This window comes from Salvelinus fontinalis, chromosome 28 (assembly GCF_029448725.1).
Source record: "Salvelinus fontinalis isolate EN_2023a chromosome 28, ASM2944872v1, whole genome shotgun sequence".
Classification (NCBI taxonomy): Eukaryota; Metazoa; Chordata; class Actinopteri; order Salmoniformes; family Salmonidae; genus Salvelinus; species Salvelinus fontinalis.
The window spans coordinates 42,190,718-42,200,152 of record NC_074692.1 but is presented as its reverse complement, the minus strand read 5'-3'; the positions used below and the strand labels follow the sequence as shown (position 1 = coordinate 42,200,152).

General features: G+C 36.6%; 18 non-coding genes across 18 annotated transcripts; all 18 read right to left on the bottom strand.

Annotated features, from left to right (window-relative positions):
• Positions 1-1,142: 1,142 nt before the first annotated feature.
• Positions 1,143-1,254, bottom strand: trnal-caa (transfer RNA leucine (anticodon CAA)). Its single transcript has 2 exons — positions 1,217-1,254; positions 1,143-1,188 (listed from the first exon to the last, which is right to left on the bottom strand). It is a non-coding gene; the product is annotated as a tRNA-Leu (tRNA).
• Positions 1,255-1,600: 346 nt separating this feature from the next.
• trnal-caa (transfer RNA leucine (anticodon CAA)) lies at positions 1,601-1,712 on the bottom strand. The gene is made up of 2 exons: positions 1,675-1,712; positions 1,601-1,646 (listed from the first exon to the last, which is right to left on the bottom strand). It is a non-coding gene; the product is annotated as a tRNA-Leu (tRNA).
• Positions 1,713-2,059: 347 nt separating this feature from the next.
• trnal-caa (transfer RNA leucine (anticodon CAA)) lies at positions 2,060-2,171 on the bottom strand. The gene is made up of 2 exons: positions 2,134-2,171; positions 2,060-2,105 (listed from the first exon to the last, which is right to left on the bottom strand). It is a non-coding gene; the product is annotated as a tRNA-Leu (tRNA).
• Positions 2,172-2,516: 345 nt separating this feature from the next.
• On the bottom strand, positions 2,517-2,628 carry trnal-caa (transfer RNA leucine (anticodon CAA)). Its single transcript has 2 exons — positions 2,591-2,628; positions 2,517-2,562 (listed from the first exon to the last, which is right to left on the bottom strand). It is a non-coding gene; the product is annotated as a tRNA-Leu (tRNA).
• A 339-nt stretch (positions 2,629-2,967) lies between these two features.
• On the bottom strand, positions 2,968-3,079 carry trnal-caa (transfer RNA leucine (anticodon CAA)). The gene is made up of 2 exons: positions 3,042-3,079; positions 2,968-3,013 (listed from the first exon to the last, which is right to left on the bottom strand). It is a non-coding gene; the product is annotated as a tRNA-Leu (tRNA).
• A 345-nt stretch (positions 3,080-3,424) lies between these two features.
• On the bottom strand, positions 3,425-3,536 carry trnal-caa (transfer RNA leucine (anticodon CAA)). The gene is made up of 2 exons: positions 3,499-3,536; positions 3,425-3,470 (listed from the first exon to the last, which is right to left on the bottom strand). It is a non-coding gene; the product is annotated as a tRNA-Leu (tRNA).
• A 347-nt stretch (positions 3,537-3,883) lies between these two features.
• trnal-caa (transfer RNA leucine (anticodon CAA)) lies at positions 3,884-3,995 on the bottom strand. Its single transcript has 2 exons — positions 3,958-3,995; positions 3,884-3,929 (listed from the first exon to the last, which is right to left on the bottom strand). It is a non-coding gene; the product is annotated as a tRNA-Leu (tRNA).
• A 345-nt stretch (positions 3,996-4,340) lies between these two features.
• trnal-caa (transfer RNA leucine (anticodon CAA)) lies at positions 4,341-4,452 on the bottom strand. The gene is made up of 2 exons: positions 4,415-4,452; positions 4,341-4,386 (listed from the first exon to the last, which is right to left on the bottom strand). It is a non-coding gene; the product is annotated as a tRNA-Leu (tRNA).
• Positions 4,453-4,799: 347 nt separating this feature from the next.
• trnal-caa (transfer RNA leucine (anticodon CAA)) lies at positions 4,800-4,911 on the bottom strand. The gene is made up of 2 exons: positions 4,874-4,911; positions 4,800-4,845 (listed from the first exon to the last, which is right to left on the bottom strand). It is a non-coding gene; the product is annotated as a tRNA-Leu (tRNA).
• Positions 4,912-5,255: 344 nt separating this feature from the next.
• trnal-caa (transfer RNA leucine (anticodon CAA)) lies at positions 5,256-5,367 on the bottom strand. The gene is made up of 2 exons: positions 5,330-5,367; positions 5,256-5,301 (listed from the first exon to the last, which is right to left on the bottom strand). It is a non-coding gene; the product is annotated as a tRNA-Leu (tRNA).
• Positions 5,368-5,714: 347 nt separating this feature from the next.
• Positions 5,715-5,826, bottom strand: trnal-caa (transfer RNA leucine (anticodon CAA)). The gene is made up of 2 exons: positions 5,789-5,826; positions 5,715-5,760 (listed from the first exon to the last, which is right to left on the bottom strand). It is a non-coding gene; the product is annotated as a tRNA-Leu (tRNA).
• Positions 5,827-6,171: 345 nt separating this feature from the next.
• Positions 6,172-6,283, bottom strand: trnal-caa (transfer RNA leucine (anticodon CAA)). The gene is made up of 2 exons: positions 6,246-6,283; positions 6,172-6,217 (listed from the first exon to the last, which is right to left on the bottom strand). It is a non-coding gene; the product is annotated as a tRNA-Leu (tRNA).
• A 339-nt stretch (positions 6,284-6,622) lies between these two features.
• Positions 6,623-6,734, bottom strand: trnal-caa (transfer RNA leucine (anticodon CAA)). Its single transcript has 2 exons — positions 6,697-6,734; positions 6,623-6,668 (listed from the first exon to the last, which is right to left on the bottom strand). It is a non-coding gene; the product is annotated as a tRNA-Leu (tRNA).
• Positions 6,735-7,079: 345 nt separating this feature from the next.
• trnal-caa (transfer RNA leucine (anticodon CAA)) lies at positions 7,080-7,191 on the bottom strand. The gene is made up of 2 exons: positions 7,154-7,191; positions 7,080-7,125 (listed from the first exon to the last, which is right to left on the bottom strand). It is a non-coding gene; the product is annotated as a tRNA-Leu (tRNA).
• A 347-nt stretch (positions 7,192-7,538) lies between these two features.
• trnal-caa (transfer RNA leucine (anticodon CAA)) lies at positions 7,539-7,650 on the bottom strand. The gene is made up of 2 exons: positions 7,613-7,650; positions 7,539-7,584 (listed from the first exon to the last, which is right to left on the bottom strand). It is a non-coding gene; the product is annotated as a tRNA-Leu (tRNA).
• Positions 7,651-7,995: 345 nt separating this feature from the next.
• trnal-caa (transfer RNA leucine (anticodon CAA)) lies at positions 7,996-8,107 on the bottom strand. Its single transcript has 2 exons — positions 8,070-8,107; positions 7,996-8,041 (listed from the first exon to the last, which is right to left on the bottom strand). It is a non-coding gene; the product is annotated as a tRNA-Leu (tRNA).
• Positions 8,108-8,454: 347 nt separating this feature from the next.
• trnal-caa (transfer RNA leucine (anticodon CAA)) lies at positions 8,455-8,566 on the bottom strand. Its single transcript has 2 exons — positions 8,529-8,566; positions 8,455-8,500 (listed from the first exon to the last, which is right to left on the bottom strand). It is a non-coding gene; the product is annotated as a tRNA-Leu (tRNA).
• A 345-nt stretch (positions 8,567-8,911) lies between these two features.
• trnal-caa (transfer RNA leucine (anticodon CAA)) lies at positions 8,912-9,023 on the bottom strand. Its single transcript has 2 exons — positions 8,986-9,023; positions 8,912-8,957 (listed from the first exon to the last, which is right to left on the bottom strand). It is a non-coding gene; the product is annotated as a tRNA-Leu (tRNA).
• Positions 9,024-9,435: the final 412 nt, after the last annotated feature.

Sequence of the window (9,435 nt, the reverse complement as noted above, 5' to 3'; positions counted from 1 at the left end):
GTAATGAAAGATATAGTAATTTTTTTTTTTAAAGGAATTGAGTAACTTTTTGAATTCTAAACTAGGCATATGATGACCTGTATCGAACCATTATTCCCGTTTCATGTGTTTTCTGTTCTCAGATTATGACATCTATAAACTCTTAATCACTGTTCATGCGTTTTCCTTTCACCATTTGGAGAATTTCTCGGTGTTGACCAAAAGCTACTTTTTTAGGCAAAAGCTGTTTCAGAAGAGGGATTTGAACCCTCGCCTCCAGTCTGAGACCAGAATGCCCTTATAACCAGGAAGGTTTCTCACCTTGAGTCTGGCGCCTTAGACCACTCAGCCATCCTGACAACTATGAATCCTTAATATTAATATGTTTTTCAGGATTCTGTAACATAAAGTCTGATATGTCTGATGGAAACATGCAGAACTGAAGATACAAAGAACAGACAACAAAAAAATGCCAAAAGCAAATGAAAGATAGAGTAAAAACATTTTTTAAGGAAATTGAAGAAGTGAGTGAATTCTAAGCTAGGCATATGATGACCTGTATCGAACGATTATTCACGTTTCATGTGTTTTCTGTTCTCAAATTATGACATCTATCAAACTATTAATCACTGTTCATGTGTTTCCCTTTCAACCTTTGGAGAAATTCTCGGTGTTGGCAAAAAGATACTTTTTTAGGCAAGTGCTGTAAGAAGAGGGATTTGAACCATCGCCTCCAGTCAGAGACCAGAATACCCTTACATCCAGGAAGGTTTCTCACCTTGAGTCTGGCGCCTTAGACCACTCGGCCATCCTGACAGCTATGAAGCCATAAAATTCATATTTTTTCACGATTCTGTAACATAAAGTCTGATATGTCTGATGGAAAATTGCAGATCTTAAGATACAAAGAACGGAAAAGATTTTTTTTTTAAAAGGTAATGAAAGATATAGTAAAAAACATTTTTTTAAAGGAATTGAGTAACTTTTTGAATTCTAAACTAGGCATATGATGACCTGTATCGAACCATTATTCCCGTTTCATGTGTTTTCTGTTCTCAGATTATGACATCTATAAACTCTTAATCACTGTTCATGCGTTTTCCTTTCACCATTTGGAGAATTTCTCGGTGTTGACCAAAAGCTACTTTTTTAGGCAAAAGCTGTGTCAGAAGAGGGATTTGAACCCTCGCCTCCAGTCGGTGACCAGAATACCCTTATAACCAGGAAGGTTTCTCACCTTGAGTCTGGCGCCTTGGACCACTCTGCCATCCTGACAACTATGAAACCTTAATATTAATATGTTTTTCAGGATTATGTAACATAAAGTCTGATATGTCTGATGGAAACATGCAGAACTGAAGATACAAAGAACAGACAACAAAAAAATGCCAAAAGCAAATGAAAGATAGAGTAAAAACATTTTTGAAGGAAATTGAAGAAGTGAGTGAATTCTAAGCTAGGCATATGATGACCTGTATCGAACGATTATTCAGGTTTCATGTGTTTTCTGTTCTCAAATTATGACATCTATCAAACTATTAATCACTTGTTCATGTGTTTCCCTTTCAACCTTTGGAGAAATTCTCGGTGTTGACAAAAATATACTTTTTTAGGCAAGTTCTGTCAGAAGAGGGATTTGAAACCTCGCCTCCAGTCAGAGACCAGAAAACCCTTACATCCAGGACGGTTTCTCACCTTGAGTCTGGCGCCTTAGACCACTCGGCCATCCTGACAACTATGAAGCCATAAAATTCATATTTTTTCACGATTCTGTAACATAAAGTCTGATATGTCTGATGGAAAATTGCAGATCTTAAGATACAAAGAACGGAAAAGATTTTTTTTTAAAAAGGTAATGAAAGATATAGTAAAAAACATTTTTTTAAAGGAATTGAGTAACTTTTTGAATTCTAAACTAGGCATATGATGACCTGTATCGAACCATTATTCCCGTTTCATGTGTTTTCTGTTCTCAGATTATGACATCTATAAACTCTTAATCACTGTTCATGCGTTTTCCTTTCACCATTTGGAGAATTTCTCGGTGTTGACCAAAAGCTACTTTTTTAGGCAAAAGCTGTGTCAGAAGAGGGATTTGAACCCTCGCCTCCAGTCGGAGACCAGAATACCCTTATAAACAGGAAGGTTTCTCAACTTGAGTCTGGCGCCTTAGACCACTCGGCCATCCTGACAGCTATGAAGCCATAAAATTCATATTTTTTCACGATTCTGTAACATAAAGTCTGATATGTCTGATGGAAAATTGCAGATCTTAAGATACAAAGAACGGAAAAGAAAAAAATGTTAAAAGGTAATGAAAGATATAGTAATTTTTTTTTTTAAAGGAATTGAGTAACTTTTTGAATTCTAAACTAGGCATATGATGACCTGTATCGAACCATTATTCCCGTTTCATGTGTTTTCTGTTCTCAGATTATGACATCTATAAACTCTTAATCACTGTTCATGCGTTTTCCTTTCACCATTTGGAGAATTTCTCGGTGTTGACCAAAAGCTACTTTTTTAGGCAAAAGCTGTGTCAGAAGAGGGATTTGAACCCTCGCCTCCAGTCGGAGACCAGAATACCCTTGTAACCAGGAAGGTTTCTCACCTTGAGTCTGGCGCCTTAGACCACTCGGCCATCCTGACAGCTATGAAGCCATAAATTTCATATTTTTTCACGATTCTGTAACATAAAGTCTGATATGTCTGATGGAAAATTGCAGATCTTAAGATACAAAGAACGGAAAAGAAAAAAATGTATAAAGGTAATGAAAGATATAGTGAAAAACATTTTTTTAAAGGAATTGAGTAACTTTTTGAATTCTAAACTAGGCATATGTATCGTACCATTATTCCAGTTTCATGTGTTTTCTGTTCTCAGATTATGACATCTATAAACTCTTAATCACTGTTCATGCGTTTTCCTTTCACCATTTGGAGAATTTCTCGGTGTTGACCAAAAGCTACTTTTTTAGGCAAAAGATGTGTCAGAAGAGGGATTTGAGCCCTCGCCTCCAGTAGGAGACCAGAATACCCGTATAACAATGAAGGTTTCTCACCTTGAGTCTGGCGCCTTAGACCACTCAGCCATCCTGACAACTATGAAACCTTAATATTAATATGTTTTTCAGGATTCTGTAACATAAAGTCTGATATGTCTGATGGAAACATGCAGAACTGAAGATACAAAGAACAGACAACAAAAAAATGCCAAAAGCAAATGAAAGATAGAGTAAAAACATTTTTTAAGGAAATTGAAGAAGTGAGTGAATTCTAAGCTAGGCATATGATGACCTGTATCGAACGATTATTCACGTTTCATGTGTTTTCTGTTCTCAAATTATGACATCTATCAAACTATTAATCACTGTTCATGTGTTTCCCTTTCAACCTTTGGAGAAATTCTCGGTGTTGACAAAAATATACTTTTTTAGGCAAGTGCTGTCAGAAGAGGGATTTGAACCCTCGCCTCCAGTCAGAGACCAGAATACACTTACATCGAAGAAGGTTTCTCACCTTGAGTCTGGCGCCTTAGACCACTCGGCCATCCTGACAGCTATGAAGCCATAAAATTCATATTTTTTCACGATTCTGTAACATAAAGTCTGATATGTCTGATGGAAAATTGCAGATCTTATGATACAAAGAACGGAAAAGAAAAAAATGTATAAAGGTAATGAAAGATATAGTAAAAAACATTTTTTTAAAGGAATTTAGTAACTTTTTGAATTCTAAACTAGGCATATGATGACCTGTATCGAACCATTATTCCCGTTTCATGTGTTTTCTGTTCTCAGATTATGACATCTGTAAACTCTTAATCACTGTTCATGCGTTTTCCTTTCACCATTTGGAGAATTTCTCGGTGTTGACCAAAAGCTACTTTTTTAGGCAAAAGATGTGTCAGAAGAGGGATTTGAACCCTCGCCTCCAGTCGGAGACCAGAATACCCTTATAACCAGGAAGGTTTCTCACCTTGAGTCTGGCGCCTTAGACCACTCGGCCATCCTGACAACTATGAAACCTTAATATTAATATGTTTTTCAGGATTCTGTACCATAAAGTCTGATATGTCTAATGGAAACATGCAGAACTGAAGATACAAAGAACAGACAACAAAAAAATGCCAAAAGCAAATGAAAGATAGAGTAAAAACATTTTTGAAGGAAATTGAAGAAGTGAGTGAATTCTAAGCTAGGCATATGATGACCTGTATCGAACGATTATTCACGTTTCATGTGTTTTCTGTTCTCAAATTATGACATCTATCAAACTATTAATCACTGTTCATGTGTTTCCCTTTCAACCTTTGGAGAAATTCTCGGTGTTGACAAAAATATACTTTTTTCGGCAAGTGCTGTCAGAAGAGGGATTTGAACCCTCGCCTCAAGTCAGAGACCAGAATACCCTTACATCCAAGAATGTTTCTCACCTTGAGTCTGGCGCCTTAGACCACTCGGCCATCCTGACAGCTATGAAGCCATAAAATTCATATTTTTTCACGATTCTGTATTATAAAGTCTGATATGTCTGATGGAAAATTGCAGATCTTATGATACAAAGAACGGAAAAGAAAAAAATGTATAAAGGTGATGAAAGATATAGTAAAAAACATTTTTTTAAAGGAATTTAGTAACTTTTTGAATTCTAAACTAGGCATATGATGACCTGTATCGAACCATTATTCCCGTTTCATGTGTTTTCTGTTCTCAGATTATGACATCTGTAAACTCTTAATCACTGTTCATGCGTTTTCCTTTCACCATTTGGAGAATTTCTCGGTGTTGACCAAAAGCTACTTTTTTAGGCAAAAGATGTGTCAGAAGAGGGATTTGAACCCTCGCCTCCAGTCGGAGACCAGAATACCCTTATAACCAGGAAGGTTTCTCACCTTGAGTCTGGCGCCTTAGACCACTCGGCCATCCTGACAACTATGAAACCTTAATATTAATATGTTTTTCAGGATTCTGTAACATAAAGTCTGATATGTCTGATGGAAACATGCAGAACTGAAGATACAAAGAACAGACAAAAAAAAATGCCAAAAGCAAATGAAAGATAGAGTAAAAACATTTTTTAAGGAAATTGAAGAAGTGAGTGAATTCTAAGCTAGGCATATGATGACCTGTATCGAACGATTATTCACGTTTCATGTGTTTTCTGTTCTCAAATTATGACATCTATCAAACTATTAATCACTGTTCATGTGTTTCCCTTTCAACCTTTGGAGAAATTCTCGGTGCTGACAGAAATATACTTTTTTAGACAAGTGCTGTCGGAAGAGGGATTTGAACCCTCGCCTCCAGTCAGAGACCAGAATACCCTTACATCCAGGAAGGTTTCTCACCTTGAGTCTGGCGCCTTAGACCACTCGGCCATCCTGACTGCTATGAAGCCATAAAATTCATATTTTTCCACGATTCTGTAACATAAAGTCTGATATGTCTGACGGAAAATTGCAGATCTTAAGATACAAAGAACGGAAAAGATTTTTTTTTTAAAAGGTAATGAAAGATATAGTAAAAAACATTTTTTTAAAGGAATTGAGTAACTTTTTGAATTCTAAACTAGGCATATGATGACCTGTATCGAACCATTATTCCCGTTTCATGTGTTTTCTGTTCTCAGATTATGACATCTATAAACTCTTAATCACTGTTCATGCGTTTTCCTTTCACCATTTGGAGAATTTCTCGGTGTTGACCAAAAGCTACTTTTTTAGGCAAAAGCTGTGTCAGAAGAGGGATTTGAACCCTCGCCTCCAGTCGGAGACCAGAATACCCTTATAAACAGGAAGGTTTCTCAACTTGAGTCTGGCGGCTTAGACCACTCGGCCATCCTGACAGCTATGAAGCCATAAAATTCATATTTTTTCACGATTCTGTAACATAAAGTCTGATATGTCTGATGGAAAATTGCAGATCTTAAGATACAAAGAACGGAAAAGAAAAAAATGTTAAAAGGTAATGAAAGATATAGTAATTTTTTTTTTTAAAGGAATTGAGTAACTTTTTGAATTCTAAACTAGGCATATGATGACCTGTATCGAACCATTATTCCCGTTTCATGTGTTTTCTGTTCTCAGATTATGACATCTATAAACTCTTAATCACTGTTCATGCGTTTTCCTTTCACCATTTGGAGAATTTCTCGGTGTTGACCAAAAGCTACTTTTTTAGGCAAAAGCTGTGTCAGAAGAGGGATTTGAACCCTCGCCTCCAGTCGGAGACCAGAATACCCTTGTAACCAGGAAGGTTTCTCACCTTGAGTCTGGCGCCTTAGACCACTCGGCCATCCTGACAGCTATGAAGCCATAAATTTCATATTTTTTCACGATTCTGTAACATAAAGTCTGATATGTCTGATGGAAAATTGCAGATCTTAAGATACAAAGAACGGAAAAGAAAAAAATGTATAAAGGTAATGAAAGATATAGTGAAAAACATTTTTTTAAAGGAATTGAGTAACTTTTTGAATTCTAAACTAGGCATATGTATCGAACCATTATTCCAGTTTCATGTGTTTTCTGTTCTCAGATTATGACATCTATAAACTCTTAATCACTGTTCATGCGTTTTCCTTTCACCATTTGGAGAATTTCTCGGTGTTGACCAAAAGCTACTTTTTTAGGCAAAAGATGTGTCAGAAGAGGGATTTGAGCCCTCGCCTCCAGTAGGAGACCAGAATACCCGTATAACCAGGAAGGTTTCTCACCTTGAGTCTGGCGCCTTAGACCACTCGGCCATCCTGACAACTATGATACCTTAATATTAATATGTTTTTCAGGATTCTGTAACATAAAGTCTGATATGTCTGATGGAAACATGCAGAACTGAAGATACAAAGAACAGACAACAAAAAAATGCCAAAAGCAAATGAAAGATAGAGTAAAAACATTTTTTAAGGAAATTGAAGAAGTGAGTGAATTCTAAGCTAGGCATATGATGACCTGTATCGAACGATTATTCACGTTTCATGTGTTTTCTGTTCTCAAATTATGACATCTATCAAACTATTAATCACTGTTCATGTGTTTCCCTTTCAACCTTTGGAGAAATTCTCGGTGTTGACAAAAATATACTTTTTTAGGCAAGTGCTGTCAGAAGAGGGATTTGAACCCTCGCCTCCAGTCAGAGACCAGAATACACTTACATCGAAGAAGGTTTCTCACCTTGAGTCTGGCGCCTTAGACCACTCGGCCATCCTGACAGCTATGAAGCCATAAAATTCATATTTTTTCACGATTCTGTAACATAAAGTCTGATATGTCTGATGGAAAATTGCAGATCTTATGATACAAAGAACGGAAAAGAAAAAAATGTATAAAGGTAATGAAAGATATAGTAAAAAACATTTTTTTAAAGGAATTTAGTAACTTTTTGAATTCTAAACTAGGCATATGATGACCTGTATCGAACCATTATTCCCGTTTCATGTGTTTTCTGTTCTCAGATTATGACATCTGTAAACTCTTAATCACTGTTCATGCGTTTTCCTTTCACCATTTGGAGAATTTCTCGGTGTTGACCAAAAGCTACTTTTTTAGGCAAAAGATGTGTCAGAAGAGGGATTTGAACCCTCGCCTCCAGTCGGAGACCAGAATACCCTTATAACCAGGAAGGTTTCTCACCTTGAGTCTGGCGCCTTAGACCACTCGCCCATCCTGACAACTATGAAACCTTAATATTAATATGTTTTTCAGGATTCTGTAACATAAAGTCTGATATGTCTAATGGAAACATGCAGAACTGAAGATACAAAGAACAGACAACAAAAAAATGCCAAAAGCAAATGAAAGATAGAGTAAAAACATTTTTGAAGGAAATTGAAGAAGTGAGTGAATTCTAAGCTAGGCATATGATGACCTGTATCGAACGATTATTCACGTTTCATGTGTTTTCTGTTCTCAAATTATGACATCTATCAAACTATTAATCACTGTTCATGTGTTTCCCTTTCAACCTTTGGAGAAATTCTCGGTGTTGACAAAAATATACTTTTTTCGGCAAGTGCTGTCAGAAGAGGGATTTGAACCCTCGCCTCCAGTCAGAGACCAGAATACCCTTACATCCAAGAATGTTTCTAACCTTGAGTCTGGCGCCTTAGACCACTCGGCCATCCTGACAGCTATGAAGCCATAAAATTCATATTTTTTCACGATTCTGTAACATAAAGTCTGATATGTCTGATGGAAAATTGCAGATCTTATGATACAAAGAACGGAAAAGAAAAAAATGTATAAAGGTGATGAAAGATATAGTAAAAAACATTTTTTTAAAGGAATTTAGTAACTTTTTGAATTCTAAACTAGGCATATGATGACCTGTATCGAACCATTATTCCCGTTTCATGTGTTTTCTGTTCTCAGATTATGACATCTGTAAGCTCTTAATCACTGTTCATGCGTTTTCCTTTCACCATTTGGAGAATTTCTCGGTGTTGACCAAAAGCTACTTTTTTAGGCAAAAGAAGTGTCAGAAGAGGGATTTGAACCCTCGCCTCCAGTCGGAGACCAGAATACCCTTATAACCAGGAAGGTTTCTCACCTTGAGTCTGGCGCCTTAGACCACTCGGCCATCCTGACAACTATGAAACCTTAATATTAATGTGTTTTTCAGGATTCTGTAACATAAAGTCTGATATGTCTAATGGAAACATGCAGAACTGAAGAAACAAAGAACAGACAACAAAAAAATGCCAAAAGCAAATGAAAGATAGAGTAAAAACATTTTTTAAGGAAATTGAAGAAGTGAGTGAATTCTAAGCTAGGCATATGATGACCTGTATCGAACGATTATTCACGTTTCATGTGTTTTCTGTTCTCAAATTATGACATCTATCAAACTATTAATCACTGTTCATGTGTTTCCCTTTCAACCTTTGGAGAAATTCTCGGTGCTGACAGAAATATACTTTTTTAGACAAGTGCTGTCGGAAGAGGGATTTGAACCCTCGCCTCCAGTCAGAGACCAGAATACCCTTACATCCAGGAAGGTTTCTCACCTTGAGTCTGGCGCCTTAGACCACTCGGCCATCCTGACTGCTATGAAGCCATAAAATTCATATTTTTCCACGATTCTGTAACATAAAGTCTGATATGTCTGACGGAAAATTGCAGATCTTAAGATACAAAGAACGGAAAAGAAAAAAATGTATAAAGGTACTGAAAGATATAGTAAAAAACATTTTTTTAAAGGAATTGAGTAACTTTTTGAATTCTAAACTAGGCATATGATGACCTGTATCGAACCATTATTCCCGTTTCATGTGTTTTCTGTTCTCAGATTATGACATCTATAAACTCTTAATCACTGTTCATGCGTTTTCCTTTCACCATTTGGAGAATTTCTCGGTGTTGACCAAAAGCTACTTTTTTAGGCAAAAGCTGTTTCAGAAGATGGATTTGAACCTCGCCTCCAGTCGGAGACCAGAATACCCTTGTAACCAGGAAGG